The sequence below is a fragment of the Carassius auratus genome, chromosome 50 (assembly GCF_003368295.1).
Source record: "Carassius auratus strain Wakin chromosome 50, ASM336829v1, whole genome shotgun sequence".
Lineage (NCBI taxonomy): Eukaryota > Metazoa > Chordata > Actinopteri > Cypriniformes > Cyprinidae > Carassius > Carassius auratus.
In genome coordinates, this window is record NC_039292.1 from 522,963 (window position 1) to 540,786 (window position 17,824).

General features: G+C 36.7%; 1 pseudogene; it reads left to right on the top strand.

Moving 5' to 3' along the window:
• Positions 1-190: 190 nt before the first annotated feature.
• Positions 191-16,243, top strand: LOC113066546 (beta-parvin-like; annotated as a pseudogene).
• The last annotated feature ends 1,581 nt before the right edge of the window (positions 16,244-17,824 follow it).

A 17,824-nucleotide genomic window follows, 5' to 3' on the forward strand; every position in this document is an offset into this window, starting at 1 on the left:
ATAGGGTTTGTTTAGTTAAATCTGACAAAACCTCCATCTGAGGATGTAATCAATATTATAAATGTTATACATTTTTAATTATGTATTATAAATCGCTTGTTTCCCTCATTTGGATAAAAGCATCTGCTAAATTAATAAATGTGAATATTTTTTTTCTTTTAGATGCAGGAAGTTGTCTTTTTGGGATTTATTTAGTAACACTAGATGTCTTAGTTAGGTGATGTGTGCTGTGTGTATGTTTAGTTTCTGTCTGTGTATGACTTTAAGGGTGTGACTCAAGATCTTACAGCACTTTTCCAGATATGACAATGCCTGACTCAAAATATATCCACAGTGAAAATATGCTCATACTTCCTTCTTTCCCCTAATATTACACTGCTTCAGTACTGCTTTCTGTTAAAGTCTTCACCACACCCAGAGCAAAGGGTACGTATGCAAAGTTATATTTTCTTAATCTTTGTTTTTCATTATTAGACTGTTATTATCAAATAGCATTAGAGATATGTTCATTTTATAACCTATTTTCAATGGTTTGCTGCTATTTTTCATGATCTGTATTGTAGTTGCGTGTGATGCTTTTCCAAAACCCACTGGCATTGTGTGGCAAATGTTACCAGTTTGATCTGTTTCCAATTGTTGAATTAAAACCTTTACTCAGAAGAGGCACTAAATGGCCAGAATCTTTAATTTAGAACCGTCTTACTGGGTATATATTGTGTTATAGTATAGTACTATACTAATAGATTTTAATTAGGTTAGAAACCCTGTTGAATTTCATAATGTTCTCTATACCTTTACTATATCGTGATTTTCAAAACTTAAAAATTTCAGACTGTTTTATGGTGATTTTGTCTTACGTTACTGAAAGACTAAATATGTTTTTTTAGCTGAACTACTTGTGCCTCTTTTGAAACTACACTACAATCAGTTGTACACAATACTTCTGTCCCTCACAGTCTCGTTTTCATTCTTGTTAAACATTTAACAGCGCTAGACTGAATAATGTATATCAATTCTTATTAATACCCGGTAAACAAGCATACAAAAGTTATTTATTCCCTATAAAAAAAAAAAAAATCCCGATTATCAGTAAACCGATTAGTCGAACAGCGCTGAGAAAAGTAACACGTTCCACGTGACATCGCCGCTTTTATTTGGCAAAAATCTAGACAATATTTTTCACATTATAAATTACACTGAGTAAATTTAATACCTAATGAATTTAAATTATACAGTAAAAGTTAAAACAGTAAAATAATTATTTTAGCATATTTCGGGCCACTATGCCCCGCCCCTTTCATTCTGCTCACTCGTTCTGTTTCTGTTACTGAAGCCGCAGCAGAGCAGATGGCCGCGAGTCCCACCAAACCCTCCGGACAGCCGGGGAAGATGAAGAAGGATGAGTCGCTGCTCGGAAAACTGGGGGGAACGTTAGTTCGCAAAAAGAAGCTGAAAGAAGGTAATGTTTTCCATGATATTGTAACTTAAAAAAGGAAAAGGAAATAATATAATTAGATGAGGACATCATGCAGTGATTGATTTTTATCGCTGTCCATGGTGGTGCACTTGATCAATATACGAATTTGTGAATATATGAAAATGCTTATTTCATTGCAACTTGTATGAATTTTATTAATATAAATAATTAAACTGTACTGGTGCAATTTTAGTTTTATAATTCTTTTGATTTACTCTTCTTATATCAGCATAACATAAGCCATAGTTGTATTGTGGGGACAGAAATAGCCAGGTCAGAAGCTCAAGGTTATTCAGATAAGAATGAGGTGGACTCATTTGTCTTGTTTACTCATATTGTTTCAAGCTCTCAAGAGTTAAAAATGTATCTATCTGCATTTTTTATTTTTATTTTTTTTTATTATGTATCTTACATCAAACCCACCCCTTTCAGTCTCCATCTATGTGAACAGCTGCACAGTAAAGTGTGTGTTTGTGTGTGTGTGTGTGTCATTGTGGAACAGAGTGGTTGTCCTGTTAACCTCCAGACAGTCACACGGGAGTGACAAAATGTGTTCAAGTCTCTTTAGTGACTCTTTGTTCAGGAGGATCCTTTTTGGGATTTTTCAAACAATCTTAATCGATTATTTAGTGCTTCAGCATTCAGCGCCACTGCAGCAGCCATGAAACGCTGAATTCTGGCCTGATAAACTAATATAAGAGTCGGCTAAAATTCTGACGGTTATTTTGAGTTTGTGAATTCTGAAAACATTTACAGTTTGAAAGGAGTTTAGAAGTTTGAAGTGACTGCCCTGTTAAGTGGTTGATATATCTCTATGGTGTTTAAATTGGTGTTTTCTGACCAGTTGCTATTGGTGTTATGGATGGTTGTTAGGGTGTTGCTAGGGTTTTTTGGCTGGTTGCTAGGGTGTTCTGAGTAGTTGTTTGGGTTTTATGGATGGTTGTTAGAGTGTTGTTAGGGTGTTTTGTCTGGTTGCTACTAGGGTGTTTGCTAGGGTGTTCAGGTTGGTTTTTAGTGTGTTGGGGTGTTCTGGCTGGTTATTACAGTGTTAATATGTTGTTTTGGCTGGTTGCTAGGGTGTATCAAAAGTTTTCTTAATAGTTGTTTGGGTGTTGTAGATGGTTGTTAGGGTGTTGCCAGGGTCTTTTGGCTGGTTGTTATTAAGGTGTTGCTAGGGTTTTCTGAATGACTGTTAGCATGTTGCTAGGGTGTTCCGGCTGCTTGTTACGGTGTGGGGGTGTTCTGGGGTTATTACAGTGTTACTATGTTGTTTTTGGCTGGTTGCTAGGGTGTTTCAAAGGTTTTCTTAATAGTTGTTGGGGTTTACTAGATGGTTGCTAGGGTGTTGACAGGGTCTTTTGGCTGGTCGTTATCAAGGTATGGCATGGTTGTTCTGGATGGATGCTTGAGTGTTGCTAGGGTGTTCCGGGTGATTGTTAAGGTGTTACTAAGGTGTTTTGACAGTTTGGTAGGTTGTTCAGGTTGGTTGTTTGGGTGTTACAAAGGTTTTCTGAATGGCTGTTACGGTGTTGCTTGGATGTTCTGGATTTTTTTTCAGGTGTTGCTATTGTGTTTTGGCTATTTGTTAAGGTGTCCTGGCTGGTTATTAAGGTTGTTGCTATGGTTTTCTAAATGTTGTGTTTTGACTGTTAGCTATGGTGTTCTGGTTAGTTGTTAGGGTGTAGATAGCGTATTTTGCCTGTTTGTTAGGGTGTTGCCTGGGTCTTCTGAATGGTTGTTAGGGTGTTGTATGGGTGTTCTGAATGGTTGTTAGGGTGTTGCCTGGTTGTCTTCTGAATGGTTGTTAGGGTGTTGTATGGGTGTTCTGAATGGTTGTTAGGGTGTTGCCTGGGTCTTCTGAATGGTTGTTAGGGTGTTGTATGGGTGTTCTAGATGGTTGTTATGGTGTTTCTAAGGTGATTTGTCTGGATGTAGAGTTGTTCCGATTCCGATACTAGTATCGGAAATATCTCCGATACCACAACAAATTCTGGCATCGGCATCGGCGAGTACATGAACCCATATACCGATCCGATACCATTTTCTTAAAAAATACCTAGTTATGACCGCAAGCTTTGCCTACCCGCTGCACGGTTCTTCTTCGCTGCTCAAAATGCATTGAAAACACAGGAAGTTGTGCTGTGTTGCCACAAGCAACCCCTGTTTAGAGCAGCGAAGAAGAAATGAAAACGCGTTAGCAGCCCTGATCTATATATGACTGGATCACTCATCACATTCTAAACTGCCAAAAGACAGTGAAGCCGCTTCTATATTATAGATCAGTGGTTAGCAGTATGTCTCTGTAGTACCGGTAGTTACAGACTCTCAAGTATATTCAGTACCGGCAGCTGCGTTCAGTCGCTTCCGTGTAAGTCAAAACGCAGGGCTCCAGACAGTAGCCGAATATATACTAGTGTCTGTGAATATTAAACTGCAAAATACTATTTAAATATTACTCCCGCAAAATCTACATCTCTGTGGGTGACTGGCACAGATGCGCGAGAGCTCGCTGTTTTGTAGTCTCTGCTGTGTGTCATGAGGACACGAACGCATAAACCGTCACTTCATGAGAATTTACCGTTTCATTTGAGAATACTGTCATATCATAAACACAGACACTCAAAGATCTTCATGGCAGCCCATTAAAATAAATGTTTGGTTTACATGAGTAAATTGACAATATATAAAGCTACTGTTGTAGCCTACAGTAATAATAATACGTCTCTATAATAATAATAATTATGCCTAGATGGTTGCTTGTTTTTTACTTGTTTTGTTGTAAAGAGATTATCTGATTAATAGATCTTTTTTTATATTCCTAGACTTATTTGTTGCAGTTTTTTTATACAGTTATATTGTAAAACTTAAATACCTTTTTTAGTTTGCGGTGTTAGATTTTTGGCTGCATTTGAAGTTCTTTTTTGCATATGAAAATAAATAATACTGTCAAATTCATGTTAGATAATAAAAATACTGTAATAAATACAGTAGTTCACCATGTATTTGTTCATGTTTTATTGAGGGATCTGTCTGAAGCACACCATAAAAAGAATTCTAGCAATTTACACAGGGCTAGTAGTATATACAGCTGTATATACAGATACACACCCAGGTATCGGATCAGTACTCGGTATCGGCCGATACCCTGAGCCCAGGTATCGGAATCGGTATCGGGAAGAGAAAAAGGGTATCGGAACATCTCTATCTGGATGCTAGGCTGTTTTGATTGTTGTTAAGGTTTTTGAATGGTTGTAATTGGCTGGTTGCTATGGTATCCTGGCTGTATTCATTTTTGATGAAAATATGATGGAATGCTGGTCAAATGTCTGACAGATGAGTGACTTCATTTAAGCAGTGATGCTGTTTTATGTACATGAGTAAACATGACATTGTTAGACTTTTTGTTAGACAGAGTGGTTTGTTTTCTTCGGGAGCTTAGTACAGTAGTTGTTATGATTGACAGCAGCATTTCCCATCCCTGCTGTGCAGAAGCTGATATCAGAAAACCCTCGGATATATATGAGGATGAGTTTGCCTGTCAGGATGTTGACTTGCATATTATTGTGTGTGGATGAGTGATACTGACAGATCTGGCTGATGTTGGCTTCATTTGTTAAGTGTCCTCAGACAAACTCGGAGCTTTGGGGAACATGGATCTCAGTAAGTTTCACTCTTGTCTATGTTTGTACATTGAGCATCAGTGATGTGTGTCTGTGTTTGTGTAGAGCTATCTGAGGTAAAGTGTTGCTATGTTAAAAAACAGAAATAACTTTAATCAGAAGCAAAAGTCTAGTCGTCATCATGGATAGTTCTCAGTTCCTAAAATACAATTCAGTTACCTCAGTGGTAATACACTAATTATAATGATGAAATGTGTGCTTATAAATGTAAAAAGTCATAAAAGAAAGAACTGAGTGTAGTATTTCCTAAGGAGCATTTTCCCATTAAGTTAGTTGGTTAGTCAGTATTCTCAGATAACATTTAAAATTATTATTTTTAGAAAAAACAACAACAAAAAATAATTTATTAAATTTGCATGTGCCCATTCACATTTTAATGGTCTGTGTGTGTATATGTATACATTAATATTGATTTTATTGGAAAAAAATGTTTTCTCTATATTTCATTTTTTACCCAAGTAATGACTTTTTATATATACTTTTTAAGTATTTCATTTTGTTCATTTTCTCACATATTGGTCTTATCAAAATTTTGTCATATCAATTAAAATAATAATAATGTTTTAATGTTTTCTTGTACAAATGACTGAAAGCATATAATCCAGAGATTAATGACAGGTAGTGTCTAATATGGAGACTGACTGTGCAGGAAGTTTGGTTGATAATATGACACAATCATCTTCTCTCTGACATCTGAACTATGTTGCTCATCCGGCGCCCATTTCCCACTCCAGCATCCCAATGATCGCACAAATAAGTGCTGCTATATTTAAGAGCAACTCCATTCCTCTGACCAGACTGCTATTTTTGTCGTCTTTGTAATAAATAACTTTCCCCAAGACCTGCAGACACACACACTGCTGACAAACACTGCTGTGAGTGTGTATTGATTTCTCAGGGAAGTGTTTGTTGTGTCGTGTCAGTGAAGACACTGCACTTGCAGATCAGCAGCTTTTTACTAACTGATTCGAACATGAGAAATCAGCTTTGAGAGCAGATTGAGACTTTCTGAAAATACCTAATTTATTAAATGAATTTCCTCGTGAATCAGAACCACAGAACCCTTAATATATACTGTAACATAAATCAATAATTGAAATGTCTCAGTGACCTTATCTAATCCATTACAGAATAGAATAGAAGAAAATTAGACAACACATCTTGAGGTTTTAATATAGAACTTGAATATTAAATATAGAATAGAACAGAGTAAAATAGAATCAATTAGGCAACAGTCATTTCAGATCTGGGAATTTTCAAAGAGCCATGGAGATTTTATGTGTTGCAGAAAAACTTGAACATCTAATCCAGAATAGAAGAGAATAGAATTAGACAGCACACCTTGGAGATCTGCAAGTCTTTGAAGATACATGAACATTTCATCTGTTACAGAAAATCTTGAATATTTAATGCAGCATAGAATAAAATAGATTCAATTAGTCATTTAAGATCTGGACATTTTGCAGAAGCCATTAAGATTTAATGTGTTGCAGAAAAACTTGATCATCTAATACAGAATAGAATATAGCATAGTAGAATAAAATATAATAGAATAAAATATAATAAAATAAAATAGAATAGAATGTAATGTAATTAATTACACAGCACAAATCAAATATCTGGAAATCTTTGAACATTAAGATTTCATGTGTTGCATGAAAAACTTCTTGAATGTCGAATCCATTATTATAGACTAGAATATGAAGACCAAATATGTAATTTTATTGTGTTCCATCGAACATCGAAGACAGATGTACAATATTATAAAAAGCAGAGGTGAATCATCTCCATCGAGTGTAGTTCTGGTTAGTCCCTCATTAGTGTGCTAATCGTAGAGTCAAATGTTGCATCTATTAGAGTGCTAGTAGAGCAGCCTCTCGTCCTCCGTGAAACAGGAGCAGTGAGGGTGGCAAAGGGACAGAAATAACACGTGATGACGCGGGTGCGACTGCTGTAGCCACACACACACACACCACCGAGGCTCACTGCAGGACATTAGCTGGATTCAGTGCTGTTTTACGGGACATGGCTGGTCTTCTGTGTGGAACGAAGAAAAGAAAGCAAGGTAGACTTTGGGCTGTTTTATAATGCAGCAGTTTCATAGATCTTAATTAAATGAATGCAGATGTACGTGGCCACATTAGATTCATTAGTTAAATATTTCATTTAAAATCAAACATATTTATTTCTGAATACACATGCTTTTTCAAACATACACTGAAACATTATTATAAAATATTATAGTATTTATTATATAGGGACTGATTGTGTTATCACATCAATCTTAACAATTTGATTTCATAAATGCATGTACAGTATTTAATAAAACAAATCTAAATGCATTTGTTTATGAGTATATGTATGGCCAGTATATCGTTTTTTTATGGTGTATATTTAAAGCAAAATATTATAATTGATTACTACAAATAGCTTCTGTTCCTAGAGGATTTATTTTTTTGTATGTGAAACATGGACGGAACTTAATAATCATAAAAAATTGAGGCATGTTTAATGGTGCCCTAGAGGGGTAAAGCACAATTATGATTTTAATATAGCAGGAAATGCAGATTTGACGCAAGATGCTGCACGCTCGGTGCAGATCTGCAGGGTGGATGAAGAACTGTCAGGGTGAAACAGTTTAAATGAGTTTCCACTTACACGGGGGATTGATGACAAAACATGAATGACACTTTTATTAGCCTCTTAAAGTCATTTTTCGACTGTACTGTTCACAGGCAGAAAAAGCAATCTGTTAGGATTCTCATTCATCTTTAAGGGATAGTTCCCCCCAAAAATGAAAATTCGGTCATCATTTACTCACCCTAAAGTTGTTCTAGACCTGTATAAGTTTTTTTGAACACTATAGATATTTCAAAGAATGTTGGTAACCCAACAGTTTCTGGACCACATTGACTTTCATTGATTGTATATGTGTGTAGGTATGTATTTATTTATTTCTCAACATTTTATTGCAGCTAGTTCCCAAAGCAACATTTCTCATCATTCAAGTGCCAACATAAAAAATCTATAGGTTCATATATGAAATATAAGTTCATTTGACACTTTTAAGGGGTCTCTGAAGGTCATCTGATGGCAGTAAAAACTTATACTATAATATATTGAAATATTAGCAATAATGTTAGGTCTGTGTGCAGTTTGTGTTAAGTCATATTGTTCCATGTAAATATGAATTTTCAGCATCATTCCTCCAGTTTTCTGTGTCACATGATCTTCAGAAATATACTGATTACTGCTCAAGAAACATTTCTGATTATCAATGTTGAAAACATATTTTTTGCTGTTTAATATTGTTTTTTTAAGGATTCTTTGATGAATGGAAAGTTCAAAGGAACAGCATTTATTTGAAACAGAAATCTCTGTAACATTCTGTAACAAATCTGTAATATTATTAATGTCTTTACTGTCATTTTTGATACATTTAATGCATCCTTGCTGACTCTGTGTGTGTGTGTGTGTGTGTGTGTGTCGTACAGGAGGAACTCTTCCTGATGACTGTTTGCATTTAAGAGGAAGTGCATTAAACTGATGCTGTTTTTCATAGAACTAGATGTCAAGTCATGATCTAAATTGACTGTAATAAACTGATAGAGGAAGAGAGAGAGTCATTCATGAATCAGCTGATTAATCACCACACACTGATCAGTTCATTGAATCTGCAGCGAGCTCCTGGTATTGCTTAAGCAAATATTTTCCTGAAAAAATGCATACAAGCATGAAGAACCATGGCACCTTGATGCATGGCGTTGAATAATTGCTATACATTCGAAGGTACGTCAGTAGTGAACTTCTTTTGTCTTCCTAGTGAGTGATCTTCAGGAAGATGGGAAGAACGCCATCATGGCTCCTCTTCTGCACACCGACCCAGAGCTGCTCCCTGAGGACTCTTTGCTTGGTAACATTCGGCTTCTTCTCATCCATTAAACCCAATCGAATGTCTCACTCCTCCACAAGTGTTGTAGCGACACCATAATATGTGTAAATTAGTGTAACTCTGGTTTCATTGGCTTTTAGATTATAGCAGAAAATAACAATAATTTAAGTTTGGTGTAAATGTTCTCACCCTCAGACCATCCAAGATGAGTCGGTGAGTTTGTTTCTTCATCAGAACTGATTTGGAGAAATGTAGCACTGCATCAGTTGTTCACAACTGGATGCTCTGCAGTGAATGGGTGCCGTCAGAATGAGAGTCCAAACAGCTGATAAAAACATCAGAGTAATCCACAAGTAATCCACACCACATTTAAACTTTTAACACTCACTTCGGGCCAAAATATGAGTCCATAATCCATAATATCACTTCATCCAGTGAAACGTCCATCACTTGTTGTCCTCTCTCATCAAAATACACGCACATATTTGTTGAGAATTTTGGACTGGTTTCATTTTTAAATGGCGATTAATCAAGCATATTTCACTCCTGATTCAGAAGAGATCACTTTTTCACTGGAAGCAGCAATATTATGGATAGAGGACTTGTATTTTAGCTGGAAGTAACTGTTTAAAGTTAAAAACAGCATCATAATGAATTTGTTTGTTACAAACATGCAGCTTTTTGTTTGACAAGATGTGAACTGATGGACTGGAGTGGTGTGGATAACTTGTGGATTATTGTGATGTTTTTATCAGCTGTTTTGACTCTCATTCTGACGGCACCCATTCACTGCAGAGCATCTAGTGGTGAGCAAGTGATGCAATGCTACAGTTCTCCAAATCTGCGCTGATGAAGAAACTAACTTGAATTGCCCGAGGGTGAGTATATCTTCAGCAAATGTTCATTATTAATTTTGTGTGTCTGTTTTAATCTCTTAGTTAAGAATTTAAAGGCAAACATCTGAGATAAAGTTGGCACTTGAGCAGTACTTTACTAAAAACTTCTACACCAGTGTTGTGGTGCTGTTGGGTGTGGAGGACCCTTCTCACTTCCTCCATGTCTCTTACTCACCCTGATTTCTGAGTCAGACAGCTGGAGAAATGCACCCAGACCCAAGACAGTCCTAGAGGATCATCACAACTAACTGTCTTTAAAAACAGCAACAACAGTGTGCTAAAAAGTTTCTTCTTTCCTCCTTGATTTTTGCAGAGGAAAATGCAGAGAGGACCATTCTAGACCCAACGTCCAGAGAAGACCTCAATTTTAAAGACCTCCAGAAGGTACAAAACACCTTATCTGACTTCTTACACTAATATTTCAGAATGAATGCTGCGGAAAAGAAAAACAGAAATGGCAGATGAAGACAGTAACACCAATGAAACATTAAATTTGACACTAAAATCTGTTTGGCCAGCGCCCCCTAGAGTTTCAGCTCTGTTATTACACCCACTCATTTTATCTGTGTCATTCATTAATATTTTAGATAATTATTAATTTAATAATTAAATTAATTATCTTTTATTTTTATACTAGTAATTATCATTGAAATGTAAGTATTGGTCATTTAATGTTTAGTTTTAGTTTAAGTGATTTAGTTTTGTGCTATTGTAATTGTATTGTTTTTTTAATATTTCTTTTTAACTTTGTTTTTAATTTTCAATTGTAGTAATTTTAATTTAATTTTAACTTTAAACATATCATTTCAGTTAGTTGCCAAGGGAGGATTTAAATTTTTTTCTTTGTTTCATCTAATATTTATAAAATATAAAATATAAATAATTTTAGTTTATTTCAGTTTTATTTATTTCAATTAACAAAAATTAGCGTACTATAAATTTGTTAACAGTAACAACAATGCTAGAATTTAGAAAATAAACAAAGAGTGAAAAATGTTGACGATTAAACTGTAAATAACAGTAAATACCTTAACAGAAATCACAAATGATAATATAGTGAACGTCTGGTCTGCTAAGCCACGCCCATTTTGCATAATTACCATTCTAGCCACTGACCCTTATTCTCTCTTCCTCTCAGGTTCTCATTGACTGGATCAACAGTGAACTTGAGGAGGACCGGATCATCGTGAAAGACCTTGAGGAAGATCTGTATGATGGACAGGTGCTGCAGAAACTGTTCGGTAATACAAAGACTCGTACTCATTGCCTGTTTTGGCGTTTTGCGGTGGTATTTTCAGTGTAGTGAGGGCGTCTGTGTGTCGTCTCTTTCAGAGAAGCTGTCGGGTCATAAGCTAAATGTGGCAGAGGTGACGCAGTCAGAGATCGGACAGAAGCAGAAGCTGCAGACGGTTCTGGAGGCTGTTAATGTGGTTCTCAGACCGCTGGACTGGAACACGGAGTGGAGTGTCGACTGTGAGCGCTGAAAAACACTCGCATTTAAAGGGATAGTTCACCCAAACCATATCAATTCAGTTGTACCAGGGTTATTATTGTTTTACTAAAAACTATTAAAAACATTTTGTTAACTGGTATAAAGCTATAATGAAATGTACAAGTAACTGACATGAGTTTAAATCTAAAAACTAAAAATCAAATGAAATGGAAATAAAAAATAAATTAAACCTATATAGTATTATATATATATATATATATATATATATATATATATATATATATATATATATATATATTAGGGGTGTAACGATACGCGTATTCGTATTGAACCGTTCGGTACGACGCTTTCGGTTCGGTACGCGGTACGCATTATGTATACCGAACGGTTCGTTGGAGTAATTAATTATATTTGAAAAAAAAAAAAAAAGAGAGAGAGAGAAATATAATGATATGCGTTCAACAAGGTAGCCCAATAACCCAAACAACGTAACAGGCAACGCCCCTGACACTCCCGAAGAAGAAAAAAACACCATCTTATATGTTTATGTTAGGCTACTCAGCAGGCGCTCGCTCACTCAGTACGCGCTGAAGGCTCGTTGCCAAAATAGCCAATGCGTTTAACAGACTAGAAATGAGAAGATCCTCCAATAACCAACAGGTCTGGTGTTTGGGTGCACTTTGGATTCCCTTTAAGCTATAATGGTGATGGCAAGAGAGTGGTGGATAAAAAAACAACGGTATGTCGCATCTGCAACATGACAGGGTACACCAGCGGGATTACAAAAAAAAAAAAAAAAACACCAGCGGGAATATCTGGGATATATGCGTCAGTACTATCTGGGAAAAGACGAAAAAAAGGAGAAACATGCACGCAGCAAACTATCCCTGCAGCATTTAGACACTATAGCTTACAGGGAATCCAACCCAAACACCAGACCTGTTGGTTATTTTAGGATCTTATATTTCTGGTCTGTTAAATGCATTAGACATTTTGCAACGAGCCTTCAGCGCGTGCTGAGTGAGCGAGCGCCTTAGGGGCCGTTCACATATCGTGCCTAAAAACGCGTGGAAAACGCTAAGCGCGTCTTTCTCCTCCTTTCCAAAGCGCTTGGGCAGAAGCGCTCATGAGGCGTCTGTCTTTGCTAAGCAACAATGACGTGCTCTCTCCATGAGACGCGGAAATTTCAGCGAAGGATAAATGGATTTGCAGCTCTAAAAATCGCTTGCAGTAGCTCTGCTACTAAATTTATTTCAAAATTGCAATCCATATACAACTATGATCAGCTGATCCTTCATCTTGGCTGAGCTCTCAACGTTGTTACGGGAAAGGATGAAGCTGATTGGTTAGTTCTTGTCACATGACCCGCGGTGCGCTTGCGGCATTCTGAAAAGTTGAGATGTTTTTACATTTTGCTGTATCTAAAACGTATCGAACCGAACCGTGACATCAGTGTATCGTATCGAACCGAACCGTGAATTTTGTGAACCGTTACACCCCTAATATATATATATATATATATATATATATATATATATATATATATATATATATATATATATATAAAAAAAACGTATAAATAATACGAATGACAAAAAGCATGTAACAAAATTACTAAAAATGTTACTAAATGAAATGAAAACTGAAAATAGTGGAAAGTGAATTTAAAACCATTATAGTATATACAGTAAATAAGACTAAAATAACATTACTTTTCCCCCATTCTTATATATGTATATTACTAACTGGAGATGAATAAAAACTAAAACTGAAATAAAAAAAATTTAATCTAAAAAAATTGTTTATATAAATATATATATATAACAAATAGTATGACAAAAGCACATGAACATTTTTACAAATGTAACTAAAATGAAATTAAAATGTTAAATATTAATAAAATATTAAGTATAGCACATAAACAATATATTAAATAATACTAAAATTGCACAACCTTTTCAATTATATTTCTATTCTTAATGGTTAAATTAAATGTAATGAAAACAAATATATATATATATGCATGTGTAACTAACTGGACATAAATAAAACTAATCATGAAAAATAAATAAAACTAATAAATATAAATTTCTTTCTCAATATTTAGATTTTTTTTGCACCCTCAGATTCCAGATTTTCAAATAGTTGTATCTCAGCCAAATATTGTCCGATCATAACAAACCGTACGTCAAAGGAAAGATGATTTCTTCACAAATGGACCCTTATGACCTTATGACCTTATGGTTTTCTGTTCCAGGTTCACATATGTATATATGTATTATTTCATGTAACATGCACTGATAAATTGTGCACAAGAGACCTTTACTAAGAAAGTAAATTGAGTCTATTTTATCTAAAATAATTTTTGTTTATATTAAATCTGTATCCCTTCCTCAGCAATCCACTCTAAGAACCTGGTGTCCATCGTGTACCTGCTGCTAGCGATGGCCATCTACTACGCGGCACCCATCCGCTTACCTGAGCATGTGTCTGTCAAGATGATCGTGGTCAAGGTATGACAAGTTCATTAAAGTGTGACAATGAACATTACATCAAATAACCTAAGCCTAATTACAGAAGTGTGTGTGTGTGTGTCTCAGAAAAAGAGGGAATCCTTCAGAGTGATCATGTGACCAAACAACTCACAAGTACCACAACAGAGTAAGATGCTCCAATGTGGCCAGCTGGTGACAGATGATTTGAACACTTTTGAATGTGTGATCTGATGCTGAGTTTGTGTTCCTTGTTTCCAACAGAATGATGATCGGAAGATCAGGTGAGTATTTTCCTTAAGGATCACGCAGAGGTCTAGTTTTTGGACAACTGTAGCTGGTTCATTGATGGTTTCCCATGCATGTTTTTTTATTTTCACTCGTCCAAAAACTGTTTATTTTATTGTCATTCGCAGAACGTGATGCTTTTGACACGTTATTGGATCACGCACCTGACAAACTGAACGTAGTGAAAACGGTAAGAACTGGTTTCGGCTGGGACCTGATCTTTTGTGCGATGGTACTGATTATCCAAAACTGGTCTGTTTCTTCAGTCGCTGATTACATTTGTGAATAAACACTTGAACAAACTGAACCTGGAGGTGACGGAGCTGGAGTCTCAGGTATGAACATCATCTGTTCAGCTCTCACACAGATCTTTACATCAGATCCACTTAAAAACCTCTTCATGTGTGTGTGTGTGTGTGTGTGTGTGTGTGAAGTTTGCAGATGGTGTCTATCTGGTGTTGCTGATGGGATTGTTAGAAAATTACTTTGTCCCGCTGTACAACTTCTACCTCACGCCTGAAAGCTTCGAACAGAAGGTAAGTGTGCCATAGGGTGGTCTAATATGGACTGGTGAGGTCTAAAGCAGACTGAATAGAGCTCTAATAGAGCTTGATTAGACTCCGATGTGGACTTGAGTCTGATGTGGTCTGATATGGTGAATTTTGGTCTGATGTGGTTTGATGAAGTATTCAATAACCACATCGGTCCACATCAGCCTACATCACATCATCAAACCATTATCAGACCTTATCAGATTTCATGATTCCACACACAGACCACATCAGTCTCGGTGAGTAATCCACATTAGATGAATAGTGTTTGTAGAGTTCGATTGGGTCTGATGTGGACTTAAGTCTTACAGTGTCTGATGCGGTTTGATTTGTTTTCAGATACCTCATTAAATTGCGTCAGACCCTGTCAGACTACATCGAACAACACCATACTAGACCACATCAGAACCAGACTTCATGAATTCTGTTCAGACTATATCAGACCACGTCAATCTCGATGAGTCCACGTCAGACGAGTAGTATTTATGAAGTCTCATGTGGACTTGAGTCTAATGTGAAATTATTAAGTCTTACAGAGTCTGATGGGGTTCGATGAGGTCTGGTTTATTTTCAAATCAAATTTCAGACATATCAGAGCACTTTATACTAAGCAAGTCCACATCAAACCTTATCAGAGTCAGTCTGATTACAGTTTAAGTGTTTCTCAACGAGTCTGTGGTCTGATCTGGACTCGTGAAGTCTGATTATGCGGTGGTTATGAAATCTTTATGGCATTAAACTTGCAATAATCTGAGCTTTTTTATTTTATAACATATAAAACTGGTGTTGTCCTAAGGGATTTCTAGAGTGTTTTTCTCTGTTTTTCTCTAGGTGCATAATGTCGCATTTGCTTTTGAGCTCATGCAAGATGGTGGATTACAGAAACCCAAAGCGCGACCAGAAGGTACCAGAAAAAATCAGTGCCAGCAGTTACATCGTCTGCACCTGTTCATGGTGTTACCCACATTATCCCCTAGATGGAGATGTTCCTCAAATGATGCACTAAACATACTGTGTTCCTTCACAGTGACAGGTAACATATTCAAGCCTCTGTCTGTTGTTTGTGTCCTGCAGACGTGGTGAACTTGAATCTGAAGTCCACACTCAGGGTGCTTTACAACCTTTTCACCAACTACAAGAACACGGAGTAACACTGAAAGCGATGCGAGGAAGATTGCTACATGCCTCACTGATGCCAGGATGTCTGCCAACACACATGCACACACATCTCCGGTGTTTTCTTTTGTACATACCAATGAAAGATTTTGTATTATTTCGCTTATTTATGCCTAGAAACGAATGTATTCAGACTAGATGCGTCAGTGTAGCAGCTCTTTCAAATATTTTATTTTTCTCGCATTCGACTTTTATGCAAACGAGGCTTGCCACTGCTTTAAGCACTACACCATTCTGTCCTGGAATGCACCGTGTATTTTATTCCAATAGAAATGCTGTCATTATTTAAAATAAACAAGTTCTTTCTAAATTCTGGAATTAATTAATTATGACATTTTGACTCAAAAAATTAATTTACAGAGGTTTTCTTTACCAAAATAAGCAGTTTAGTATCACGACAGAATTATTCATACTTAAAAAACCTTGGTCCATATAAATTGTAATAAAAAGATTCATTTGTGGGTGTAATTCATTATGACAGACCAACACCGCACCTTTAATTTATTTAGGGTGGTTTAATACAAGAAGCATCATTATAAGTATTGCTTAGTGTTATACATTTGCAACATTCAATTGCAACATATTAAACTTGTAATTTTTTGTGTTTGTGCTGGAGACAGTAGGGATTCAAATTCTGGGGTTCAATGATGTCTTATTATTATAGAGTATTGTGGTTGGGTTAATGTGCAACCATCCTAGAGACACCCATGCAAAATGTCCTGCCAGCCACCTACAAAACCAAATAAATTACACAGCAACACCCCAGAGACCACCCAGAGCAGTGTAGCAACCATATAGCAACTCACTAGCAACCACCCAGAATACCGACGCAGTCACGGATTGAGTCTGAGATGTCATTAGACTCGGACTCGGTCTTAACATCTGCATAACAGCTCACTAAAATCAGAACTCATAAGGGACCCTGCAGCAACACCCTGTCAACCAACTTACAACACTCAAGCAACCACACGGTAACCCTCTAGCAAACACCTAAGCAACTGCATAACATCATGTAAGAACACTCGGAACACCTTAACAACAGCCCAGCTAGTCTCGCATGGGCGATGCTTGGCGAAAGAGATGTGTTTTTAATCTAGATTTAAACAGAGAGAGTGTGTCTGAACCCCGAACATTATCAGGAAGGCTATTCCAGAGTTTGAGAGCCAAATGTGAAAAAGCTCTACCTCCTTTAGAGGACTTCGCTATCCTAGGAACGACCAAAAGTCCAGCGTTTTGTGACCTTAGGGTGCGTGATGGATTGTAACGTGGTAGAAGGCTAGTTAGGTACGCTGGAGCTAAACCATTTAGGGCCTTATAGGTAAGTAATGATAATTTGTAACTGATACAGAACTTAATAGGTAGCCAGTGCAGAGACTGTAAAATTGGGGTAATATGATCATATTTTCTTGACCTCGTAAGGACTCTAGCTGCTGCATTTTGGACGACCTGTAGCTTGTTTATTGACGAAGCAGGACAACCACCTAGAAGTGCATTACAATAGTCCAGTCTAGAGGTCATGAATGCATGAACTAGCTTTTCTGCATCAGAAACAGATCATTCTTAGGAATCTGTAAACCGCAGTTACCAGTCTGAGTGACGCAGAATGTAAACACCTCGACAGACGGCCGAGTCTGAATCTAAACAATCCCGTTGTTTTCAGATGCTCTTTTGAGGGTCTTTTCCCCCCAGTTGTTTGTTCTGGATTCAAACTTGCGTTTAACGGGGGAATTCATTGGGATGGTAACCATGGTAACCCTCCGTCCCAAATTACCTCGGGTTCTTCTAGTCAAAGGGAGGGGTTCTCTCCATCGCAGTAAGAGAGAGGAAATATATGCAATCCTGGAGCATTGAAGAGAGAGAGGAACCGTTAGAACACTATTTGTTCACTTGTATTGTCATTTACTGACTCACATGTCATG